Below are 24253 nucleotides of genomic sequence, written 5' to 3'. Positions count from 1 at the left end.
TCAGTAACTTGTTCCAGGAGAAATCCAATGAGCTAAAAATCTTGATTTATTCATTTTTACCCCTTCAACCACTATGACAAGTGTTTCTTGAACCTTGCTTAAAAGTTCTCTCATCCTTGCAGGGCACCTGGAAGCTTATCAAATCCAGGCTATTTTGAGCTGTGTGTGTGGGGGAGGTAGTCAAATGAGGATTGGATTATGATGTTTGATGGATTATTGTGATGGTAAGGAAGACTCAGCTAATCACAGCATAACTACTGGTCTGGGCAGATGTGAAATGGCAACTGTGGTTTTATCAAAGCATTAGCACCAGCCTAGAAGTAACTGGGTCATTTATAAGAAAAGACTTGTTTAAATACAGGAAAGGGTTACCAGCAGGATTAAAGAGATGCTGAACACTAATGCATAAAATAAAATAATACAGTGTGTATATCAGTTAGAAAGTTGGGCAGTGACTTTTAGGGTGAAAAACTTCATAGAGTGAAGCGAAATATGAGAAAGGAATGGCCAAGTCAGTGATTAGAAGCTGAAGTCAAATAAATTCAATTCAGAAAGAAGAAAACTTATTTAATGGCAAGAATGATTCATGCAAATTGTGGCAGGGAGTGAGTTGTCTAATTACAAAAGTAATTACCTCAATGCAAATTTACCTTTATTGGACTATGAGGTATGAAAGAACTCATCAAGTGACCCATTGGTCTTTTTTGACTTTAACATCTACCATTACATTACAAAATATAATAAACTTCTTTGCTGTTCTTTTCAAATCCCTTATCTGAGAGTTCAGGGGAGGCTGTTAAAATACAGAATTGATTCTATTCAAGTTATTTTTTCCAATGTTTCAGGAATGTAACACTTCTACCCATAAATATGATAGTTCATCTTCAGGTCTCAGAACTGGTGCTCTGACAATATAAAAAACCACAGGTGCTATCACTTGCTGCTGTTTCAGAATCAGTAAGTTCGAGGAGACATCTATAGTTTTGTTTACCTTTATGTGAAGAATAAGGGAAAGATATATATATATATGTAGTACAATAAATTAATATAGATGCTGATTTAATACTAATAATACATGTAATTAAACTAGCTGAAGCTATTAGGGAAATCAGTCAGAAGTGCAAGTATGGCAGAAAATATGCCCCTATAGAAGATACAAAAGACTCTTTAGAATAACAGTGAATAAGATAGTAATTGCAGAAAAGATACCGGTTTATTTTTTGAAAAACAACAGGTTTATTTTCAGAAGATCTGAAGTGAAGGATTAAGTCTAGTATAAAAGTTCATATCGTATAAAAGGAGAAGGATGAAGCAGTCAGTGTTTTTGGGGGGAAGGGATGCTGTTGTAGAGACACGCCAAGAAAGAAGGAAACTGTCTTTCCTTAACAGTTGTAGGCAGAATTTGTACCAGAGCCATGATACTGAAGGCTGAATCACTAGAGGATGTGTTTAAAACAGCTTGGTCTATTCAAGTTTTAGAAGAGCTGATGAACTGCAGTTTCAGTAGGGAGAAAAAAAAAAAGGGAAAAGAAAAAGAAGAAAAGCAAAGCTATAGCCAGTCTGGGGCAAGAGGCCCATATGCTGAATTTCTGAGTAGCCGTTTATGTGATAGTAAAGGTAAGAAGCTTTTGCCACTTATGTTTTTCTACTCTTTCATTATATGTGCATGTGGAAAGAAGGCAGGATGGTATTAAACTGACATCCTGCCCCAACTGCCAGAATGTCTTGTTATGACTTCAAAGACTGGATTCACACAGCAGAAGGCACTGTCTGCTTTACTCACTTGCACACTAGTAAGGGCTCTCATACAGCCTGTGGGAAACCTGGGCTCAAATTCCTCTTCTGCTGTTAGAAGACTAGAAAATGTAAGTCTTTTTCATTCCTATAGTAAGAAGAAACTCAATTGCCAGACTGCAGGGTATTTTGAAATTGAGAACTTCTGAGTCTCTTCTGTTAGCTCTTTTTTACTTCACATGTCATACTTAAATGTTCTTCAAGTTAGAGCAAAAATAGCTATCTAGTTCCTTGAGCACTTGCCTGGAAGATGGAGAACCTGAGTTTTTTGGTGCTGTTTGACATAATGATAGACGCAAACAGGGTCAGTGTCAACTTGCTCTCACTCCTGTGCGTGTGATACTTGGTGCTGCTCTCACCAGAGCTGTTGCTCAAGGCAGCACCAGTTCCCAAAGGAGGAATTTGCTGATGACACACAAGGGTGAAACCTCTTGATGGCATTCAAACTGCATCTCTGATCAAAGAAAATTACTAGTGAAGTTTGTTTTGCACTTATGGAATACACTTTGGTTTGCAAGTGTCATCTGTGTTTACTAGCTTCCCAGCTCTTGCATGTCTGTCTTGTTGTCCATTCTTTCTCCAGTCTGACTCTCAATCTCTACCTTTGACCAGATTTTTTCTTTTGCGTGTGTTATCTTCTTTTGATCCTGTGTTATTATGTCTTCCTCAGAATGACCTGACTTTTTTCCTGTGATTGCTATTTGCAGTACAAGTCTCCAGGAAACCATCAAGCTCTAAAATCCCCATTACTATTTTTGATACACAAATCCCACATGTTGATGGAAAGACCCAGGGGTAATTGCAAAGGCAATACCTCTAATGTCTTGAGGTCTGTTTCACATGTTTTTCTTTGAAGTAGTTATCAATTCCTAGGATATAAAAAAGTTTATTATAAAAAAATTTAATTGAGTATACCATTCTAACAAGCTATTCCTGCTTCATCTTTCTTTTTATGCAGATATCAAATTGCAGATCTTTGTCAGAAATGAGTTATCTCAGCAGGGTGCAGAACAATAATTATTCATGCCAGGACTGCAGTGATAGACATTACTCATAACGACTCAAATTAATCATATGGCATATGATTGATGATGAGTATATCAAATTGTGTGGTGTGGATGCATGAGGACTGTGGATATTGCTAAACATGTCTTTGATCCAAAATCAGAGGTGATGTTTTTGAGAGAGGTCAAATCATCTGACTATTTTGTTTAGTCATTAATATGGATCCACATGGCAAATAAAGGCGATCAAAGTCACCATACTTGCCACTGATAACTTTAAAATCTCTGAAAGAAAAGGCTAGAAATGTTATTGCTTCACCACAGAATATTGCCAGTGAAACATGCCTGCATGCCAACATAACACTGTGTGCTTAAGATTCATTTATAAGTCTTAAGTGGTTCCTCAAGTATAAGAGAAATTAAAAAAAAAAAGAACAAAAAAGACAAAAAACCCTAACTCCCTACTTCAGGATTATCTTGATTAGGTAGAAGAAGGATTTAAATTTCCTGCTTTGGGGGAGTTTTTTTCTTCATTACATGTTGTTAGCTGATACTGAAGGGTCAGATTGATGCCTAGGTTTATCTGTCCTTACTGAAGCGCTATGTCTCCACATGGCCTCCACAGATTTTGAGTTTGCCACAGGATGGAGAATGAGGGCTTTTTACTAAGAGCTCCTTTCTTTTTCAAGTCCTCTGCACACATGAGGAGGGTGTGAAAGGAATCTTGGCTCTCGCTCCTCAACATGGCAGTGAGCTGAGCTGAGCTGGCAGGGGTGGTAAATAGTCTGTACTACAGAGCATTTGGAGGTTACTTTCTTTCTGGAGCAAGTAGGCAGCTGAGGCTGAGAAAGGGATTGGAACTCTCTGAGTCACAATTTTTTCCCCAGCTCACTCTGGAGATGCTGTAACTACTTGCTGTCCCAGACGTGGGCAATTGAGCACAGGCTCAATTTGGCCCTCAATAAAGAAGAAATCATGAGTCTGAGAAAAATTGTTCCATTTCATGAACCAATTTTCTCATGAGAAGACGCAGCATATCCACAGAATTTCTGCAAACAGCATAGAAGACAGATGTATATTATCTGTGATGAGAGGAAATGGCTGAATTGCTTATTTCAAAAAAATTAGTTTCCTTGATGACTCATTATTTCAAAAATTGCCTGTCAAGTTAATAAGGAGACTTTATTATTATTATTATCGTTTATTATTTCTATTACAGTAGCACTCAGGGGCTTCAGTCAAAAACTGGGGTTTCACTGTGCTAAGCACCATGAACAAATAAAATCTTCTGATGGTCTCTGCCCCAAGAAGTTTACTATTTTGGATACCCAAATTGCAAAATTTTGAGCATAACTTTTTAATACAAGTCTCTGGGTATGTATTTTAGCAAATAAACTGTTGACAATTTTTTTTGTAGAAGTTTTTTATAGCAGAGGAAATATCTGGAAAAAGTAAAACCATTCAAAAGAGCCAAGATTTGTGTTTGTCTTTAGCCGACAGCGGCATAATAAAATGCATTATAAACTTTGATTAAGAAACCTCGTCAACTTATAAAAGTACTGACATAGAGTTGATATGTTCTGAGGGGTGTAGAAATTGATAGATTCTAAAATAATTAATTTAGGTTGCCAAAACACGCCTGGTGACTATACATATAAGATACATTTGGTAAGTAATAAGTTCATAGAATCATGGAATGGATTGGGTTGGAAGGGACCTTAAAGATCATATAATTTCAGCCCCTATGCTGTGGGCAGGGACACCTTCTGTTAGACCAGATTGCGCAGAGCCAGTGCCTCACCACACTCACAGTAAAGAATTTCTTCCTGATACCTAATCTAAAACTACTCTCTTTCAGTTTGAAGCCATTATCCCTTGTCCTGGCATTCCAGGACCTTGTAAAAAATCTCTCTCTGACTTTCTTGTAGGCTTCCTTCAGGAGGGAGGCCTTCAATGAGGTCACCCCAAAGCCTTCTCTTCTCTAGGCTGGACAATCCCAATTCTCTCAGCCTTTCCTCACAGGAAAGGTGCTCTATCCCTCTAATCATCTTGGTGCCCCTGCTCTGGACTCACTCTAACAGGTTGCTGTCTTTCCTGTGTTGGTGATCTCAGAGCTAGATGCAGTACTTCAGGTGGGGTCTCACCAGAGCGGATTGGGGGGCAGAATCCCCTCCCTCACCCTGCTGGCCAAGCTGCTTTGAATGCAGCCCAGGGTATGTTTGGCTTTCTGGGCTGCAAGTGCACATTGCTGGCTCATGTCCACCATCTCATCCTCCAGCATCCCCAAGTTCTTCTCAACAGGGCTGCTTTTGATCTGCTCAACCTTTTGATCTGCTCAACCTTTTGATCAGCCTGTATTGATACCAGGGAATGCCCCAACCCGGGTGCAGCACCTGTTACTTGGCCTTGTTAAACGTCATGAGATTCCCATGGACCCATTTCTTGAGCTTGTCCAGGTCCTTCTGGATGGTATCCCATCCTTCAGGTGTGTCAACAGCACCACTCAGCTTGGAGGCATCTGCAAACGTGTTGAGGGTGGATTTAATCCCTTTGTTTATGTCATTAATGAAGATCCTAAATAACACTATAGGTCCCAATATAGACCCCAGAGGGACACTATTTGTCACTGATGTCCATTGGGACTCTGAACTGTGGCCACTTCCAACCAGTTCCTTATCCATCTAACAGTCCACTCATCAAATCCATCTCTCTTCCTTAACAATGTTTCTTTCTTTTTTAGCACTATCACATTAAAAATGTAGCATTAAATGAAGCCACTCAGTACTGAGACCAGCCGAAAAATTATTTACCAGCTATTAGATCTAGGGAAAAAAAATCCTGATATTTTAACAGATGCTGAATAATAAGCAAATCATTAGGAATTGTGTCATGATGCCTTTACAGCTTTGTCTGTATTTTTAGTAGTAACTATATCTCCATAACTCCCACCTTGGTATCTTGTCCATTATTTTTTCTTACTTAATTTGGCAACTTTAATTGATGATAATTTCAGAGTCACTGTAGCTTCTTAAAGTAATTCATATCACATTCACCTAGCAGTATGAGCTGCCCACTCCTTGTATTTCAGTGGAGGTTTTCAAAGAGAACATTTTGTTAGGAGTTTCTTCACCACTTAATTTAGCGTGCTTAAAAATCATCTTGATAGTCTATAGAAATAAAGGTACACCAATTTTAAAGCAGTCTATTGGCAAAAGTGGAACCATACTTATTTGTATCAGGCTGGAATCTGACACTGTCCTTTGATATTAGTCTAATTTGATATTGCGTAGTTTATTTCTTAAAAACGTGGAATTCAAAATCACAAAGGCAGAAGTTATCCAATACTTTTTCCTGGAAGAAAAAAAGTGTGATTTTTTTAAATCAAGATTCCTGCATAGTACATTATCAAAGCTTGGTTTGTGGCAAACAAACTTTCCTAAGTGCAAATGAGGAAAAACTCCAAAGATTGGTGATTAAGAATTTTCTAGACTTTAATTGAACTTTTAATTAGCATTCCAACTCTAGAGCATCATTTTCTCTTGGTCTTTCTTGAAGGCTGTTGCTCCTTCCAGTCAATTACAATTTTTTTTAATTGGCTTTTCTTGACGAAGTGTCATTTCTTTATGGAATTAACTGCCCTGTCCCATAAGATTCATTGCAATGCAACATAGTGTGCATCACCCACCTGTCCATGGTAATGCCACAGATTTCAGGTAAAGGTGAGAATGGAAACTCATAGCTTTGTAAGCATTTCATCTCAGCATCTTAAACACCTGGACATTGTCTCCAGTGTATCTTTTTTATAAGCAGAGCAAGGAAAATGCTCATAAATCAATTCAGAAACTGAGAATTAATTCTGGTCCTTAGCGTTGTTCCTGTATAGTGTTGCTCCAGTGTGCATTAGCTGCACATTTTGTTGTTATGTTAAAACTTGTCTGAGGGTCAATCATATAATTCTGATACACATATTAGAAAATTGTTTTCCAGGATTTTTTTCCAGTAAAAGTATTCCTCCTCCCAAGTATTATTGGCTATCTTTTTATCTGTACTTCCTAATTAGTTTTGAAGAATGTCATTGTGTACCCTCAGTCTGGGAAGCGAAGTAATCAGGTAATATTCAGAATCACTGGGCTGTGTAATCTGATTGTGAATGTTTACTTCTGATTCTGCTATAGAGAAGAATCAAAACAGTGCAAGGACACCCAGAGAAAAATTCCAAAATGAGCTATCAGAAGTTTATCCTGCTGAAACGAATATTCTGAACTACAAACCATGTTTGCAGTAACATAAATTAAAAATAACAACCCTTTTGAGCTTTACAGTAAAGCGTGTCTTTTAACTTAACAGATCAGGTAGTAATTCTTCTATCTTCATATCATCTGCTCAAGGTTGCTCAAAGCTATCTTATCAGATATGAGGTTACCACATGAGAATGAATCAAAGTATTTGGAAGAAATTTGTTGGTAAAATCTTTTGGGCATCTGGCTACCGGTCATGCAATCCATTGTATGAAGCGCTGAGATTGCCTGATACTGTACAGCAGTAGCAGAAGAATGTTAGATTGTTTGTGCTCACAGTGTCTCTGTAAGACAGACAGACCGTGGAAAACAAATTTAGAGACAATGAGAAAAAGCAATCTAAGGATCTCAGAAAAACCATAGGCTAGATAAGGATTGGATTAAGATGGAAAATTGGAGAAGAATATGGAAGTCTGATGAAAAAAAGCTTCCTCAGAGATATGAGCTCCTAAAGTTATTCTGAAGAATAACCTGCATTCATGGCAATACTATATCTGCTGGGAGGTCATTCCAAATCCTAAAAATACCTTGAAATCAGTAGAGCTTTTTAATAAAAAGTGTACAAATAACACCAAGAATACTGGACTGATGAGAAGTTCTTAGCGTTAGTTTATAAGCTATGAGTTCCCATACCTATTGATATCAGTGATGACTCAGTCATCCTTTTACACAAAAACAATTTACAAAGTTCTATTTTTGTCCACAGAACCTGACAGTATTCTTATAGGGTGGCTATGATTCAAGAGAGTATGCATCTCACCATCAGCAAGTGAAGGCAAAGTGGGTGGGAGAGAGGAGGGAAGGGAAGAGCTGTCATTCATTCCTTTATTCAGAGTATAACACAGGGCAAGAAGGAAGCAAGAAGAAGCTGTGGTTCTGTGATATGAGTGCAAATCCAGTAACTTGGGCTGTTACTGGTATACTGCACAATGTACTAAGGTTTGCCAAATTTACCAGTCTGACCCTATCCTACAACTTACAATATCTATACCAGGGATACGTACACCACTGAGTGCCCTGGCTACAGTTTCTGGCTACTTATATGGTCCAGAAGTGCCAGGGAAGCTTGGTGTTACCTGAAGTTTCACATACAGTAGAACAAAATATTCATAAAATGTGCAGCATCTGTTGTGATTCATGTTTAACTGGTTTAGTTTGCATTGCAAACCCTCATGAAAAACACTGCAACCTTGACAGCCTGGGTCAAGCCTAGATACTAGACAAAGCTAAATGCAGTTCATATTTCTGTAGTTTTAATTATTTTTTTTTTAACATTGATTGCTATTGTAAAAGACTGATTGATTTTAAATTCACACTTGATTTTTTTATCTCTTTGAATGATTTAAGTTGTTGTTTAATTCTAGATGATTTTTCTGTGTCATATTCTCCAGCTTTTTTTATCTTCATTTAGGTATCATTAACCTTCCAGTGATACCACCTCTGTGTTTTATACTGGTCAAATTTTAAGTCTTGTACTTTTTATCTCTGCTCTGTATGTACACTGATGTTTGTCTCATATATCTCCTTATGTTTAAGTAGCTCTGGTAGAGTTTCTTTAACTTTCTATAACTCTGATATTGTTAATTTGGACTTGTGTTTCAAATCGGAAGCCTCATTTGAACCTGAGGGTTGCAACTTTATTTGTAACCAAAAGTAACTGTACCTAATGTTGGTATATAAGATATGCCAAGGGCATGAATACACACTCCATAGTTTATTAGCGTGGGTTAATGAATGGAGTTCTTTGGGGAAAGATTAGATGCGACAGTTTACAGGGAGCCTTATTTTCTCTCCTGCTAAAAACTCCACAAGATGCTTACCACTGTACTCTGAATCAGGTGATTTTCTTATCACTTAGGTCTCTTGTGTTCCTTCCAGCTTCCTCATCCCTCAGATGTGGTCACTGATGTGAGACTCCTTTAGTAGGCATGCCTATTTGTATCTTCCAGCTCCTTAACTCTTATCTGACTTCATGCTGCGTTTAGTATTTTTACTCTATCAGATAATGGACACCCAGTTCAATAGTGGAAGGCTATTTTACCATAATAGCTTTAACCAGATACTTTGTTTTTCCTCATATCCAGTCTATTCTCACCACTAAGTCTGTTATCCCAAAATTAATTTTACTTTCCCACTTAGAAGTAGCAAGTTAAACTGAAGTGCCTCAGAAAACATTGGACCATAGTAAATACCCTACATCCCTTTGACTGATTTATTTCGATTGCTAATGTTTAGTTCTCTAAGCTCATTATTATAGAATTGGTCTCAAGGGAGCTCAGCAGCTGTCTGTCCCCTATCCCACAACATTGTGATGAAAATATTGTTTCCACCACAGCCCAGTAAAATGCTCAGTTTCACTGATATATGTGGTGATATATTCCCTCCCTTCTGCTCATTCACCTTTCTGGTTTTACCATTCTTATGGATTTTTTAAGTACCTACAGCACAACCAACTGCAATTAGATCTTTACCCTCCAAGTGACTCAAACCTTCTGTCATACAGCTTGCCTATTGATATAACATCTGCTGTACAGAACAGTTACATCCTATAATTAGTAGGTTTAAATGACTATGACATAGACATCTCTTAATTTCAACTGCAGCAAGCTAGAGAGTCAAATTCCATTTCTGTGCATGACCAAGAGGCAACTTCCTTATACTCTTCCTGTTTAAGAATTTCTGGTCATCTGGGATAAACCTCAAGTTCCTGAAAACTTTGAGCAAAGCCGAGCCTAAGGTTTGGTTTAGGACCATTTAAATTGAGTCTCAGTTAGTGCTAATGATAATTTCATGTTTGTGACAATATGATTCCAAGCTCACAAATGTTGATGAAAAAACTAAAACACTCAACTGCCATCTCACTGTCTATACCAAGAAACTCTGCATGAAAAGAAAAAATATCCCACTGGAACAGGAAATGACTGACTCCTAAATCTAGAACAACTTATTCTATTCAACTCTTCAAACCATGGTTTACCATCCTGTTTTTCCATCAGCCTGGAGCAAAAGCTCCTGGTACGTCTGGACTTACTGAATGTCTAGCTGAGACTCTTGCTCAATCTGAACCTCATCTAGTATTCTTCAAGAAAGAATCAAACAGCAGGCCCCAATGGCTCAACCAAATACAAAAGTCAAGCAGCATTTTTAATATATCTATTAATATTTTAAAAATGTTTTACTAATTTTGAAAGTATACTTTACCTTTCATCTTTATCAGAGATTGCTCCTTGTTTTTAACTGAATTTTAATTTATAAATAGCAAAGACTAAAACTAGAAGATGCTTTGTGTAAGAATTAGTTTTAAAATCAGATTGAAGACAAAGCAAAAGTAAGAAGTGTAGTGACAGAGAATTTTCAGTTCAAAATTTTCCAAGTTTTGTGTTTCACAAGCTTTCTTAAATTGTTTTATTGACTTGTGGGCACACAATACCTAAAATCACTTGTGCCAATGATTAGAATTCAGATTACAGAAAAGAGAACAAACATCCACCCTCATTAGTTTATCACTGCTATTGCTCACAGAGAGAGGGTCAGATTAGGGAGCAAAGTTAAAAAAACCTTTGTTGTGATCTGAAGCAAACTCAGGGTAATGAAGCCACAATGACATTGTTGCTGGTTCTTAGATATCTCTCTTCCTCTCTTTCAATAGAAAAATAGCATCTTTTCATTACAGTTAAAAAATACAGCTGTCTAGTCGGTGTTACAGATTCCCATGCCATAGCATTTAGGATCAGTTGAGTCCCGATCTTTTTGCTTAACTCTGTGATGTTCCATTTTTCCTGTGATGATATTTCTCTTATCTGTATCAGTTTTATGCCAACATTGTTTAAAGCTGTACTACTTATGATTTACAACACCATTATGAAGAGGAGAATTATATTTCGGAGAGATTTATCATCTCTTCTCAGAACAAAACTGTCATACACGCAGTAGCACATAATGCTGATTAATTTAATAAAATAGGCAAGATCCTCATTATCTGGTGAAGCACCTTTGGAGTAAATAAAAGTAGATTGTAATTTGATACCAACTGGTCTAGCTCTATTTCCAGCAATAGACCTATTCTTGCTTATAGCAGTTGAGAATTTAGCCCACTGTTCTGGCACTCACAAATGCTATTATTTTGTACTTAGTATTTTTTTTAGGTTTTTGTTGAATCTCTTGTAGGTTGCTCAGAAGTTTCTACCTATTTAATCTATCTGCTTTGCTTGCTGTGAGTCTGTTCCTCAAAAAATGTCTAAGGCAGGGCAGCAGCCCACACATAAGCACAAGCGAGACAGAAGGAGAAGAAGTGAAAACAAGAAGTCAGTGGAGCATTGCCAAGTTTCACTAGTTGAGGATCTGCTCAGAAACATTTTCAGTGCTTCTTTCAGTCTTGCTGGTGCTGGTGTGTAGCTTGAGTCTTTGGTTTGAGTCCTTTGAGAAATATACTAGCAATAAGAATAAAAAAGCAATTTAGGTGGCATCTTTGATCATCATTGCTGTCAATCAAGCCAGGGTTTGGCATTAACATATGCTCTTCAGAGAAAAAACTAATCTACTACATTGGTAACAATTAGAAACATTAATATTACAGAAATGAGACCGAAAACCTGAATTTTTTTTGTTGGAAGCCTGTAGAAGAGAGGGTGAAAAATGTACAAGACACTACTGATATGAAAATATTTTTAAAATACATTTTTTATTTTTCAGCTACCAGGAATTACCCTAATATAAGTGAAATACTTTATTTTTTTTAATTAAAATCTCATTTCCAGTTTCAAGAACTGTTTTAAGTTTTAAGCTAATGTAGTAAGAAGAGAAAAGAAACTGCAAAACAAATAAAACAATCAGACATTACAAAAGACATAATGAGGTTTTTTTCGGTTCATTGGATTTTAGACATTTTCAGGCTTTGTGTCTCTTCATCCAGAGTCAGGTTGAGACAATTTCTCTAAATGTCAATTTTCTTCAAGATGTGGTAGAAATATTTGTTATCTAATTCTAATCAGCCTCTTTATATTTTTTAAGGCTGAAAAGGAATCTCAGTAGTTAAATTGCCTAGATAACAGAGACAGACACTGGAACAAAAAGTAATTCATTTTATAAAACTTTTTCTCTGGTTTTATTTATATACACACATATATATATCTCTTCAATTCTGACAGTGATCTATCTGCATTAAGCTCTAAGCATTTTTAAAAACATGACTTCTTTCAGATCACATGTGCACTGAACAATGCTGTGTGTTATGACATATATGACTCAGTCCAACCGTATACAACAAGTGTATTTCATTGCTTCACTAGTAAAAAAACTGCAAGAAAGCCAGTTCTGGGTTTAACTGAGATTCTCTTCTAGTCTTGGATTCTAAAGAAATCTAGTGCCTTGAAAAAAAGAAAAAAAAGCTAATCAGAATCTTCATTCAGTACGTATTTTGAAATATGGGTGTTTATTTTCTCCACAGAAAGATTAAGTGTAGAAGACAGTTATTGAAAAAGTGACTTTCATTATCACTTTCAATAATTTCACAGTTTGATGAAAATTATTGAAATAGATTATAACGTAAATGTACTTTTTTCTCCTGAAAACTTAGAAGTAAAAGTTTCCTATGACTATAGAACTGGTCAGAATAATTTGTAATTCTGTAATTTGAAATTCTATACCGAAAACCAAATATTTCGCACAAACCCAAAAGTTACCACCGCTTTGCCCATCTCGAGTGTTTAGGTCATTGTGAGCAGATCTCTAGAGGAACAAACAAAGTCATAAATAATCCAATCTCTAGAAGCTTAGCTGATTGTGGCTGGGAAAATTGTTTTTGGTTGGAGTCAGTAATCATCAGAACAAATTAGTGAGAGAGTGCACCACAATGTGCAATCTTGCAAGGAAGACAATGTACATCTTTGGAAGGAATGCTGTATGTAGAGAGAAATACGGGAAGCATGCTGAGCTCTGCTCTGCAGGAAATACAACAGGACAGTCAAAGCAGCCTTTTCTGACTTTAATTCCGAGAAACTGCGAGTCACACTTTATTCCCCCCAATTGACAATTCTTGTATCTCACATTTAGAGACTTTTGTGTTATACTATTTCCATGGCAGAATAAAATTGAAAGTGTTGCATGACACATACTAAACAGAATGTGTTAAGATGTCTGTCTTAGTTACCCAGAAAAAAATCTGGAGTAACTCAAGAATTTGGCTCATTGGTTTTAGACTTTACACTTAGCAAAATGTAAAGGCAAGTGTAACAGAAGAAGTATCAAAGTCACTTGGAGTTAATCTGTTTTAGGTAAACTGATACAATGTTGTTAAATCATGTTTATAAAAAACCCACAAAGGGCTCAGGAGAATTGGTAGGGAGAGCTTAAAAACATGTAGTTTTTTTTTTTTTTTAATGAGTCAGAAGAAGAGCTGTCCTTTCTAAATATTCTTTTACTTCCAACTGCCTAGCCTAGAGCCTACTGACGTGATGCAGAGATTTGGCAGAGCATAAGTATTTTTTGAAACTTACTCATTAACACCTTGGGCCCATCCATCAGCATGATTGACATCAAAAGACAATGCAATTTTTTTTTTTAATAGGACACAACAAGTACAAAAGCCTTTCTGTGGGCTAATGAAGCACACCTGACAGATGTGTGAGTCATTTGACACAATGGGTGGTATTCAAGAACACTATCACCTTGCAATCAACTCAGTATAGCATTCCTCCTTATTTTCTGAAATCCGTTTTTCTTCAAAATAAAAGGAATTTAGGGATAACTGTGCAGGATTCAAAGCAAAGTCATTTATATACTCCATCTCAGAGATGCTGCTAATAGTGATGTTCATGACATTATCTGAAATATTATTAGGAAAATAATAGGAACTTCCTGAACTGTGTCTAAGAGATAGGCTTCATGTGTTCCATGCCATGCACTTTATATTATTGCACCAAATGAATCCAGTAAAGACTAATTGGCATGAGTGAGTAACATAGTAGTGCAATAAAGATAACTTGTCACCTTTTGCTTGTCTGCTCAATGTTGTCTCTAAAGGGTAACAGGTTTTATTATATCCTGCTGTATTTCATGGAGATTCAGCAGGCAGATTATGCAAAAGTGAGAGAATCACAGTGGGCTTTAAAGTAATATTACCTTCACAAAGGAGGAAAAATGACAAAATGCCTGGAAGACGATATCACCTGGTTGAAAAACAAGTCTGGGAAAATAGGCATTGTTAATATGAAAACTTTCAAAAATTTAATTTGTCTTTTAAGTGATCTGTGAATCTTTTGCCAAATCTTTCAGATGGTTCCTCTGCCTATCTATAGTAACAAGAGTAGCTGTATTATGTGGCTTGCCCTGTGAACTCAGGCCATTCAAGCCAGCCTGATCCACACTCACATTCTTCATATGTGTCGAGCCCTGCTTCTCACTCTCCATCATGTTTTTTCCGGACTTTTCCCATGGTGTTTGCATCTCATCTTCATGAATCTTACATTGATCCAAACAATGGCATGTTTTCTCTTATGCTGTAGCTCTGAGATGAAGCAGTTACCATCTGCATATGTTACAAACCCACTTACTTCTAATAACCTAAGCATTAGGCACGGGTAGCCACAGTTTATTTTGAAGGACTGAGCTCTATTTTACTGTGGCTGATGAAGTCCTGTCTGGACAGGATATATGGCTACCCAGAACACTTATTTGTATTTGAGGCAATTGAGGAATGAGAATTGAGAGCTTACATGAAAGACTGAAGACCAGATGACACTGCAAATTATTTAGCTACCAGTCTTGCAAAACACTGTCCTGGGGCCTGATGCCTGCTCAGGAGGTTCCTAAAGTAGAACTGAGATATTGATGAGCTGTTCTATCAGTTTGCAAAAGCCAAAAACATCCCTGTAGGTGATATGACTTTTAAAGTCCTAGGAAGCAATGGAAATTAGGAATGACATTTGTTGTGTCATAAAAATAGTTAGAAAAAACCAGTGTAAGTAGAATTCCATAAAAATGGTGTTTTATTTGGTGTTTTCCAGCAATCAAAGGTGCAGAGGAACAGTAACATAGGCAGAAATATAAAATTACTAAAGCAGCAGAGAAAATGACAGACCATATCAATGCTTACAATATCTAAATCCTCATCTGCCCTTGCTCTCTTTTCCCTTCCTCTTGTTCTCTTTTCCCTTTCTAAGTCTCTATGTAAGTGCAGAGCAATCCAGGCATGGAATGAAGGGTGACTGCCTAGATCTGTAAGATTTCTGAGCTGTTGAATTTCCAATTCCAATATATAATGTCTGTAGGCTCTAATAGAATTCCAGGAAAGTTTGAAGAAAAATTTATATGCAGAAGTCTTAGTACTTCATTTGGTATCCAGAGAAACTTCAACAAGATAGGAGGAACATGAACTTTGTCCCCAGAGGAATGGCACAGTGATTCCTGCTAGGTTCTCAATTGAAATCAGCACATGCCATTGTTTCTGCAAAAATAAGGTCTGTGGACTTCAGATCTGCTTGTTGATATTACAAAAAAAATTCAGTACCCAGTTCCATGGCATCTCTTCCCACTGAAGCATTGTAGGTTTGTTGTCCCCCTCTCTCTTTCTTCTATTCCAGAAGGTTTCTCTGCAGCAGTTCCTCCCACAGTCACGGTGGCACTGGGTGTTTCACACTTCTCTTCAGCATTTCAGGCTGAAGTTGTAGTACTCTTTTTTCAGCCCTTATTTGCTGGACAGCTGGTCTCATTTAGGTCACTGTGATGGGAAGTAAACACAGTCCTTGCACTATTTCTATTTCTTGGTGTTTCATAAATGCTTGTGCGGGAGGTTTTTAGAAGCCTGGGAATTATACAAAAAAATTAGAGGACCTTCTAAGTTATAGAAATGGTATGCCAAAATCTCACCTAGAGCTAATCTGAACAATTAGGTTCCATACTACATGAAAAGACTATCTGAAGGAGGTAAATGGGATCTGTCACAACTCATACTGATGTTCTAGATCTTGGTAGTGTACTAGAGCAGATTCTATCACATATGTCATGTCTTTCTTGAGTTTGTTTCCAGGGTCGAGTTCTTGTCTGATCGCATAAACAGTGCATATCCCCTTCAAAAAATAAACAAAAGCAGAATTTTCAGAGCATTTCAAGACAGAACAATGCCTAAAAGCTGAATATCTAAATTATTCATGGTAACATTTTTGGCTCATCCGTAGTTCCTTCTAGCAAGTCACTACTAACCATGGGGTTAGTCCTGTGTGCTGGAAATGACAGTGGCAGTGGTATTGGGAAGATGGTGTTTCTCAGCTTACTTCAAATCACATTCACTACCCTTTTGTTAAAAGCTTCAGAAAGATATGAGATAACCTCTTTTAGAGATTGATGTGTGAAAAAGAACAGAGTGAGAGAGACCAGCTGTGACCAAATTTGGTACAGTTAGAGGTGGAGAAGCTAGGGCTTGGACTTTTTAGTAGTGAAACCAGACCTTTAAAGCCTCATGTTGTTTTTGGCAGATATTCTACTCCTCCCCATCTTATTTATACTCTCTGTTCACATCGGCTTCTTTTTCAGCCTGTTATTTGCAGAGCAGAGCTTCTTTGCACTTCCTTCTGCCAGCCTCCAGCTGATCATGAGCCACAGAACAGTCACCCAGAAACCTGTCACCACTGGAATGGTGCACCAGAATGGGAAGTATGGAGTTGGACTGCACACCCTTGACAACAGGCTGTGGAAGAGGCTGAGTCAGCCCCTTGCTCAAAAGGGCATTATAGCATTCAGTTGCTGCTCTGCTTGCCATGTGTGATAGCACATTGCTGCTAAAATGGCATATTGGCCCTAATCCTGAAAAGCTTTCAGACATGTATGCATTCAGTGAGATGAGGAACTATAGAGAGATGCCTATGCTTCTTATAAGGACATCATATTGGTAAAAAAGGATAGGTGCAGTGATCTCAAAGTATTTTGTGATACAAAAGTGTGAGTAGGAACATAAATGCACATATGTATGATTTGCGCACGCATACACACACACACGTGTGTGTATATATATATATATGTATAACATTTCTGTGACTGAATGGCATTACCATGGGGATAATAAGACCCACAAATAGCGTAGTTAACAAATTTAGCTTGCTATTTTTGTGTCTTTCATTCCTGAACTGCCAGGGAGTAGATTGCTATATCCTCAAATTTATCTTTGAAAATCATCTACAAATAGCTTGTCTGTGAAACTCATTTGACAGGGTTACTTACACGATCACCTCTCTATCGATCCACTGAGAATGAGAGTTTGTTCTAGTTTTTAAACTAACAAGGCTAGTTCTTTAGCTCAGCCTGTAGCAGTTTGTGCTCCTCTCAACTCTCAAATTACTTAGCATTGGGAACACTCTGAAAAACTCTTTGAAACATAAGAATTTTTAATCTGCGTCTGACTGAGAGTGTGACATCAAATTTCATACAATACCATATATTTCACCCTGTTTAGTATAAAGCAACACATATGGAGAAAGGTTGGGAAGTTGAGACTCCTTGCAGCTCAATGAGCACACTAACCATACTCTGCTGCTCTTGCAGTCTTTGCTGTCAATGTGAATCAAGCATGTCAGTGATCAGACTTACACAACTACAATGTCTGAGTCACATAAATATAAATGAATTACATATATGCATGTCTGCTTACTAAGCATGTATGTATACAGTTTTATATATACGTATGTAGATTTAGTGGTGAAAATGTTTTTATTTTACCAGTTTAATAATTTTTTCCTTCAGCGAGTCCAGTGCATAAATACTAATGGTATCTTGTATGGTCTCTCTCTGTGTTCAGAATTTTTCAGTGAAAGAGAGGGAATTTTCAAAGTAAAAATTTGCTTGAGAAATACTCTTTTTTTAGCTGATGAATCTGATAACTCTTAATTGTGGTTGCGGTGAGCAGTGGTTCCTGGTGAAGAGGGACCAAATGGAGTTTACCTCATTAATGCCTTAATACCAGCTGATATGTTTTCTTTTTTGCAGTCCTGTGATTATATACCTGGTACACTCCAGACTGTCTGCCTTCCCATGTTGAGTCCAGTTTTTCCCTTTTATTGGCAGTTATGTACACTACAACGCTTGTTGTCTGGGGAATTTTACAAGTCTGTCTCTAAAATAGTAAGTGTTGCTGTTGCTCAGGGGTTAGTAATTTCAAATATGCCAGGGTTTTTTGCCTAGAAAATATGAAGGAAAGTTCTGAGTTAATTTTCCTTCCAGGTGGATCCTTCAATGCTTTATCAAAATCTTCAGATCCTTGTATTTTATAACTTCCTCAAAGACAGAAAACCTTTTTTTCCTACTGACTGATCTTGAATGCACATAGCTACTGGTAGCAAAAGAACTGCTCTGGCAGTCACTGAGTGGGTTTTTGTGAAGGTCAGTAGTAGGCTGATACCTCCTGAGGAGCTGGAAAACCTATCAGCTTGCCAATGGCACTGTCGGTTCAGAGAAACAAGTACCATGACTTTTCCCCGTTTTCTGTCAGGTGGAGACTTAACGTTTCTTGAAAAAAATACTGCTTTGAGAACATTAAAAGCAAGATTACATGATGTTTTTGTGAATTTAATTCTTTTCCACCTGCCAGCAGTGTGTCTTATGATGCTGAGGATGAACGCAGAATCATATGCCCTTACCTGACTCACCTTGTCTGCATCTTTGGTGCTTTAACAAAATTGGACTTGTGCCCACTGTTCTATCAAGAACTATATTCTGTACACTAGGCAGGGCTTGGGGCACTCTCTGTAGCAGAAGGGTTATAATGGGGAGAAGTGCTTTGTTGTGACTTTGTAATGTTCACTCTTTGCATAAGACCGTTTAGTACTCAAAGCCAGGTCCGCTGGCAGGAACCCACATCTTCTGAACTCACAAACTGTAAAGAAACCTAAGGTGACTGCATCAGAAATGACTGCAGCTCGAAGTTATATCGTGTAATGCATCAAAATATGCTTCAATCCACAATGAAAGTGGCCATACTGTGTTACCTCTATCCCACAGCAACTGCAAAACATTCAAACTGTGACCGTTCTCCTTGTTCCAGGCCTGTATGTCCTTGCTGATCCATTAACAAAATCATAGCCACAAAGCGATTAGTTGTTGCTAGCATTTAAGCCTAATCTTGCATACTTAATTTTGTGCTTTAAAAGAAAAGAAAATCCTGTGTTTTTTTCCTAAATATATATTTTCCTTAGTATTAAATAAAATTTAGTTTGAAAATTAAGATAGGCAATGCTTGATCTAAGTTACAAGTAGCTTTTCTAATTCAGATATTAGACTGGTAGTAAGCATCTCCTTTTCTCTAATATAGAAATGATATACACAAAGCTATGTTCCTGAGGAAAATGTTGTCTGCACACAGGCAATGTTGAATAGGAACGCCTTACCGTCAGAAACGAAGGAAACTTTTTGACAACACAGACTGATGTTTTTCATCTGTCTATGTTTTATAGCTTGGTATATGTTGGCTTCACATACCTAAAACTAAAAATCTTGCATTTTGTTAGGCCAGAACAGCAAAATATATTCATGAAGTTACAACATAGCTAAAAAAAAAAAATACCCAAAGGGAATGGATTTCATCAGCAATAGAGGAATGGAGAGTTTTGCAAGTATAGTCTTAGCATTTAAAGTTTCACAAAGAGATTTCGAGGGAAAAATTGTGTTAGACCTCCATGAACTCCCCAGTCCAGCCCCGAAGAAGGGTTTGCGGGGGGAGCGGTACCTGCACTGCTCTCGCTGCACAGGCTGCAGTCTCACGAGCGGCCACGAGATGGCACTGTGACCCCTCGTACGGGCCTCGGCCGCGGTCCAGCCGCCCCGGGATGCCTCGGAAAGGGCTCTCTGCACCCCTCCCTCCGGCACTCCAAAATCAGGCGCCGAGGGGCGGAAACAAGATTTTTAAAAAAATGTATAGTTTCCTTCTGCAGGATGAGTAACATTTTGCCGCTGCCGAACTGAGGCGCGGTACGGGCCGTGCCCGGCGGTGCCCGGTGCCGGCGGCGGGAAGGAAGTGCGGAGGCACAGAACCGCAGTTTGGCTCCGTGACCGCTCGGCGCGGCGAGGTAGGAGCAGCAGTGCAGCTCTCCTCCCGGAGCTCCAGCGGGAAAGCGCTCCTCCAGGGTGCAGCCAGCCTCGTTTCCCACGCCTCGTGGCGCCTGTCGGGAAAAGGACGAACCCTGAAACCTTAATGTCTCACAGGTACCACTGTAACCGTGCCGACATTTCAGTGCCGGAGCCGGCATCAGGGGGTGACTGCAGGAGTGCGTGAACCCGGCTGCGCGGGGGCCGAGTCCTCGCCAGCCTTCTCCCCGTTCCTGGGGGTTCACCCTGTACAAAGCAGACTTGTCATTTGCCTTTGAGTGAGTGCTCCGCTATACCGCGGTCTGCGAACCCATGGAGATAACCCCCCCAGTGAAAACAATTTGGTAATCATCAATAGAGATGAGGATGCCGAGTTCAGTTCCTAACGCAGCATTCCTGTATCTGGAAATTTAACCTTCAAGCACCACTTCCTCACCTCGTGCTCTTGCATTGATTCTGCGTTTTGTCTGCCGTGTCTGTTGCTGCGCACAGATACGAGTAGAGCCTGGATGCTAATCGGGGTGCCTGCACAATATTTACACAACACCTGGCACACCTGCTGCTTTTACATTATAAGATATTCAGTAATAGCGATAAGACCAGTGGGCAAAACTAAATTAAAATAATTAGTTTTATGCATTTGCCTTAATAGTGGCTGTTGACTAATTGTGTTCCTTGAATGTGAAACTTACGGAACACGAATTTAGTAATTTTACCTGGCAATTCTAGCTCTATTTTAAATGGACTGTGTCTACAAGCAAGATGTTTACCCGTGCTCTGGAAACAGGGTGAGTGCTTATATAATGTTTCAGAATCTGCAGGGAGAAATGTCTCAATGAGAATCAATGTACTGGTGTAAATTAAAGTAGTATCAAGCATGAATGCAGGGAAAAGCAATTGTTATTATGAAACCCCCTTCTCCTCCCCTATAGTTCCTGATCATGGATTTTTTAGAAGATGTGACTTTCCAAAAAGAGATCTGTGGAGCTGCTTCGAAAAGAAAAACATTGTTTTTTATTATATAAGCCTTTTCAGTGGATTAAGTGAAATATGGATGAGACATTTTGTTCTTTTCTGATTAAGCAGTCTGTATGAGTTTTGAGAAATAATATTTGAAAAAGACATTTCACTCACATGTATTATCTCTGATGTCGTTTTTCTCAGGGGTTCTAGAGGTATTTGAATTATGAATTATCCATCCTAATTCATTTCCTTTAGGGCCAAATAATTTATTCTGAATAAACATTCTTGTTCTGAATGTATATGTGTATGTTTACTCCTACATATCCACACATATAGTTCTTACAATCTACCTAGTAGAAGAGGCTAAAGAACTTATGCAAACATGTGTGAGTAGGAGGCATCAATTATTAGATGAAGTGGTTGAGTCCAGAGTACAAGTAATTGTGTAGGAACATCCATTTTTATGAGCTTGCTGACACACTGAGCCTGACTGGTGAAAAACATCTAAAAGTAATTTATTTGCTCTCTTTACGTGATTATTTATTTCAAGACTCTGCTTATAGTGGGAGGTCTATACTGCCCTGGGTCCACCAGTGATGAAGAGACTGACAGTTAGCTATTGTTGAGTTGGCAACAGAGTAGAGGAGACTTGGTAGAGCTGAATTTGTTAAAAACATTTATAAAATTCTGATTTTTGAATGTGCTTTTTTTTAATGAGTGCATGGGCATTATAGAAAGTGTATGGAAGGTGGGAAGGATTTTGGAAGGAAAACCAGAACCAAGCCACTGAAGGAAAAAGTATTTTTGCTACAGATATTATAATAATATCTGTAATTGCTGGAACAACATTTCCTGAATTCATCAGTCACAAATTCCAAAGACTTGATCTGTGCCCTGACTTATTGGATGGAGACAAAATGATTCCCCCAGGAGTACAGTCAACAGGAGTTAATTTGCAAGGGTGTCAAGAAGCCTGCTCTGATGTCCCAGGGATGGGGTTATCAACAATAATCAGATTCCCATCAGGTTTGTGAAGAAGTGGTACCTACCTGTTGAGTTGATGTTAAGATTTTTAAATGAAAAGCTTTTTGTTCAGATCCCATATCTCTTCAGTCTCAGTCATTGCTGTTCAGATTCTCATTCTCTCTTCATTCTCCTTAAGATTCTTTTGGGTGCCCTGGAGCAATGCAGTGAACAGGCCTTCTTATCTGGGGTGTGTGCACCAGTATAGTCACCCCTCTTGTCTCTGGCCCTGCAGCAAGAAAGAGCAGTAGCTGCAGCTGCATGGCCTCTCCCTGCATCTCTTTTGATGTTGAGGTAAGATCGGAATCAGTTCCCAGTTGTCTTCACCACAAACAGCCTTCTGCCTTTGTAACAGCAGATAATGAGCTATCCTACACCCTGCACCCTGCACCCCATCACTGCCCTGTGTGCCACCTGGCTCACTCTTAACACCCTTGCCATGAGAAGCCAGGCTATGTCTGCAAGGGGAGAGAGTGGAGTGGGTCCAGGCCAGCCACCCCCCCTTTTCCCCCCCCCCCCCCACCCCGTGCCCTCAACCGAAATGCATGCTGGGGCTGCTGCCCCATAAGAAAACAGTTGCATCTACTGCTGGCAAGGGTCTTCCCTCTCTGGGGCAAAGGAGCGGATGAACTGAAAGTGTTTCATTTCATGCATCTCTGCCGCTGTTAGATCATGCTTGTTACATGCCAGCAGTGGAAGTCTTAACCAAAATGAAAAGAAGTTTAACCATAAGTGTAGTCACCTAGTGAGAGACTTAATCTGCTGTTAATATTGCTTCAGTCTTCAGTAGCGAAGATCAAGCCTTTGTGTTACAACTGAAATTTTATTTACTCATAATCATTAGTTTTCTCAGATTTAATGTAAAAATCACTGTCTCGGTAAAGAAGGCTTTTCTGGGTTTCTGACTACTAATTTTAAGCAGCACTTCAATATCTGACAAGGAGAGTGCTTGATGTTAATTATTTTTTGATGTAAGCATAATCATGTACAAAATTTGCTTTCATGCATAAACAGTCTAGTATATGAATTTATGTTTTTGCAATGTGAACCTGAATAGGGAAGAAAATAAACCTTTACAGTCTTCAGAGTTATTATAATCCAATTGTCATAGAACAAAGTACCTTGTCGTTTCCCACTACATGGCTCTTCCATATAACTGTTGCTTTGCATCATTTACTCTGTTATACTTCATTGAGTATATTACTTCAAAATTGTTATTTATCGAGCCTAACATTTTTTCCAAGAAGAAAAGGTAAATATTTTGGGCTAAACTCTATTTTAGATTCTTATAAACATAGCCCTCAGAACTGTAAGCCTGAACTCAAATATTTGTGACATTGGTGGCCTCTGAAGGAAAGCAGAACTGGATTCTGGACCAAGGAAGAGGAATAAAGTTGGACTAGAGGAAGAGTTTCTGTCCTTACTAAGCTGTCACTTAAAATATCCAGATCTGGAGGAAATTTAATGAACTGAATTTGCTCCCTCAGCTGGAACAGTTTTGGCACATATATCTGAAGAGCTATTCAGCTATGAGGAGCTAACCAATGGTTTGGGATTATGCGCATCTGTCAGCTAAATCAAAGATCCCAAGGCTAAACCCAGCATTCGGAGGCAACATGTAGATCAATGAATTTTATGGAAGACAGTGTCTAGACACTGATAAGCAATTTTCTTGCATACACATGCTATAAAACGGTGTATAATTGTTCTCATTTTAGTAACAACTTTCAGAAAATTACTGTTAGGAAAATGGAAGAAATGTTTTGTGCCAGTGACCTTAAAATTGTAATGCAGGGATCTAATTGTGTTTTCCAGTCATTTCTGCCATGTTAGTAATAAGTATCTATTTTGAGATAAAAGGATGCATTATATAGGAAAAAGATGCTTTTCCTTAAAAAAAAAAATTTGATTTGCAAAAACCGTGGACATGCTATTCTTTTGTAAATACGATGCAGGTCAAATGCTTGGTTTTATAGTGTTGTTACTCTTTGTGTATTTTCTGACTTCAAATGTATTAACAGGATAAATAAGACAGGAGAAAGAAGAACTATCTACATGTGTGTGTGTGTGTCTACCATTTAGCCAATATATGCATATTTTTTT

The sequence above is a fragment of the Neopelma chrysocephalum genome, unplaced genomic scaffold (assembly GCF_003984885.1).
Source record: "Neopelma chrysocephalum unplaced genomic scaffold, ASM398488v2 Primary Assembly neopelma1_24, whole genome shotgun sequence".
NCBI lineage: Eukaryota > Metazoa > Chordata > Aves > Passeriformes > Pipridae > Neopelma > Neopelma chrysocephalum.
This window is presented reverse-complemented; position numbering follows the sequence as displayed.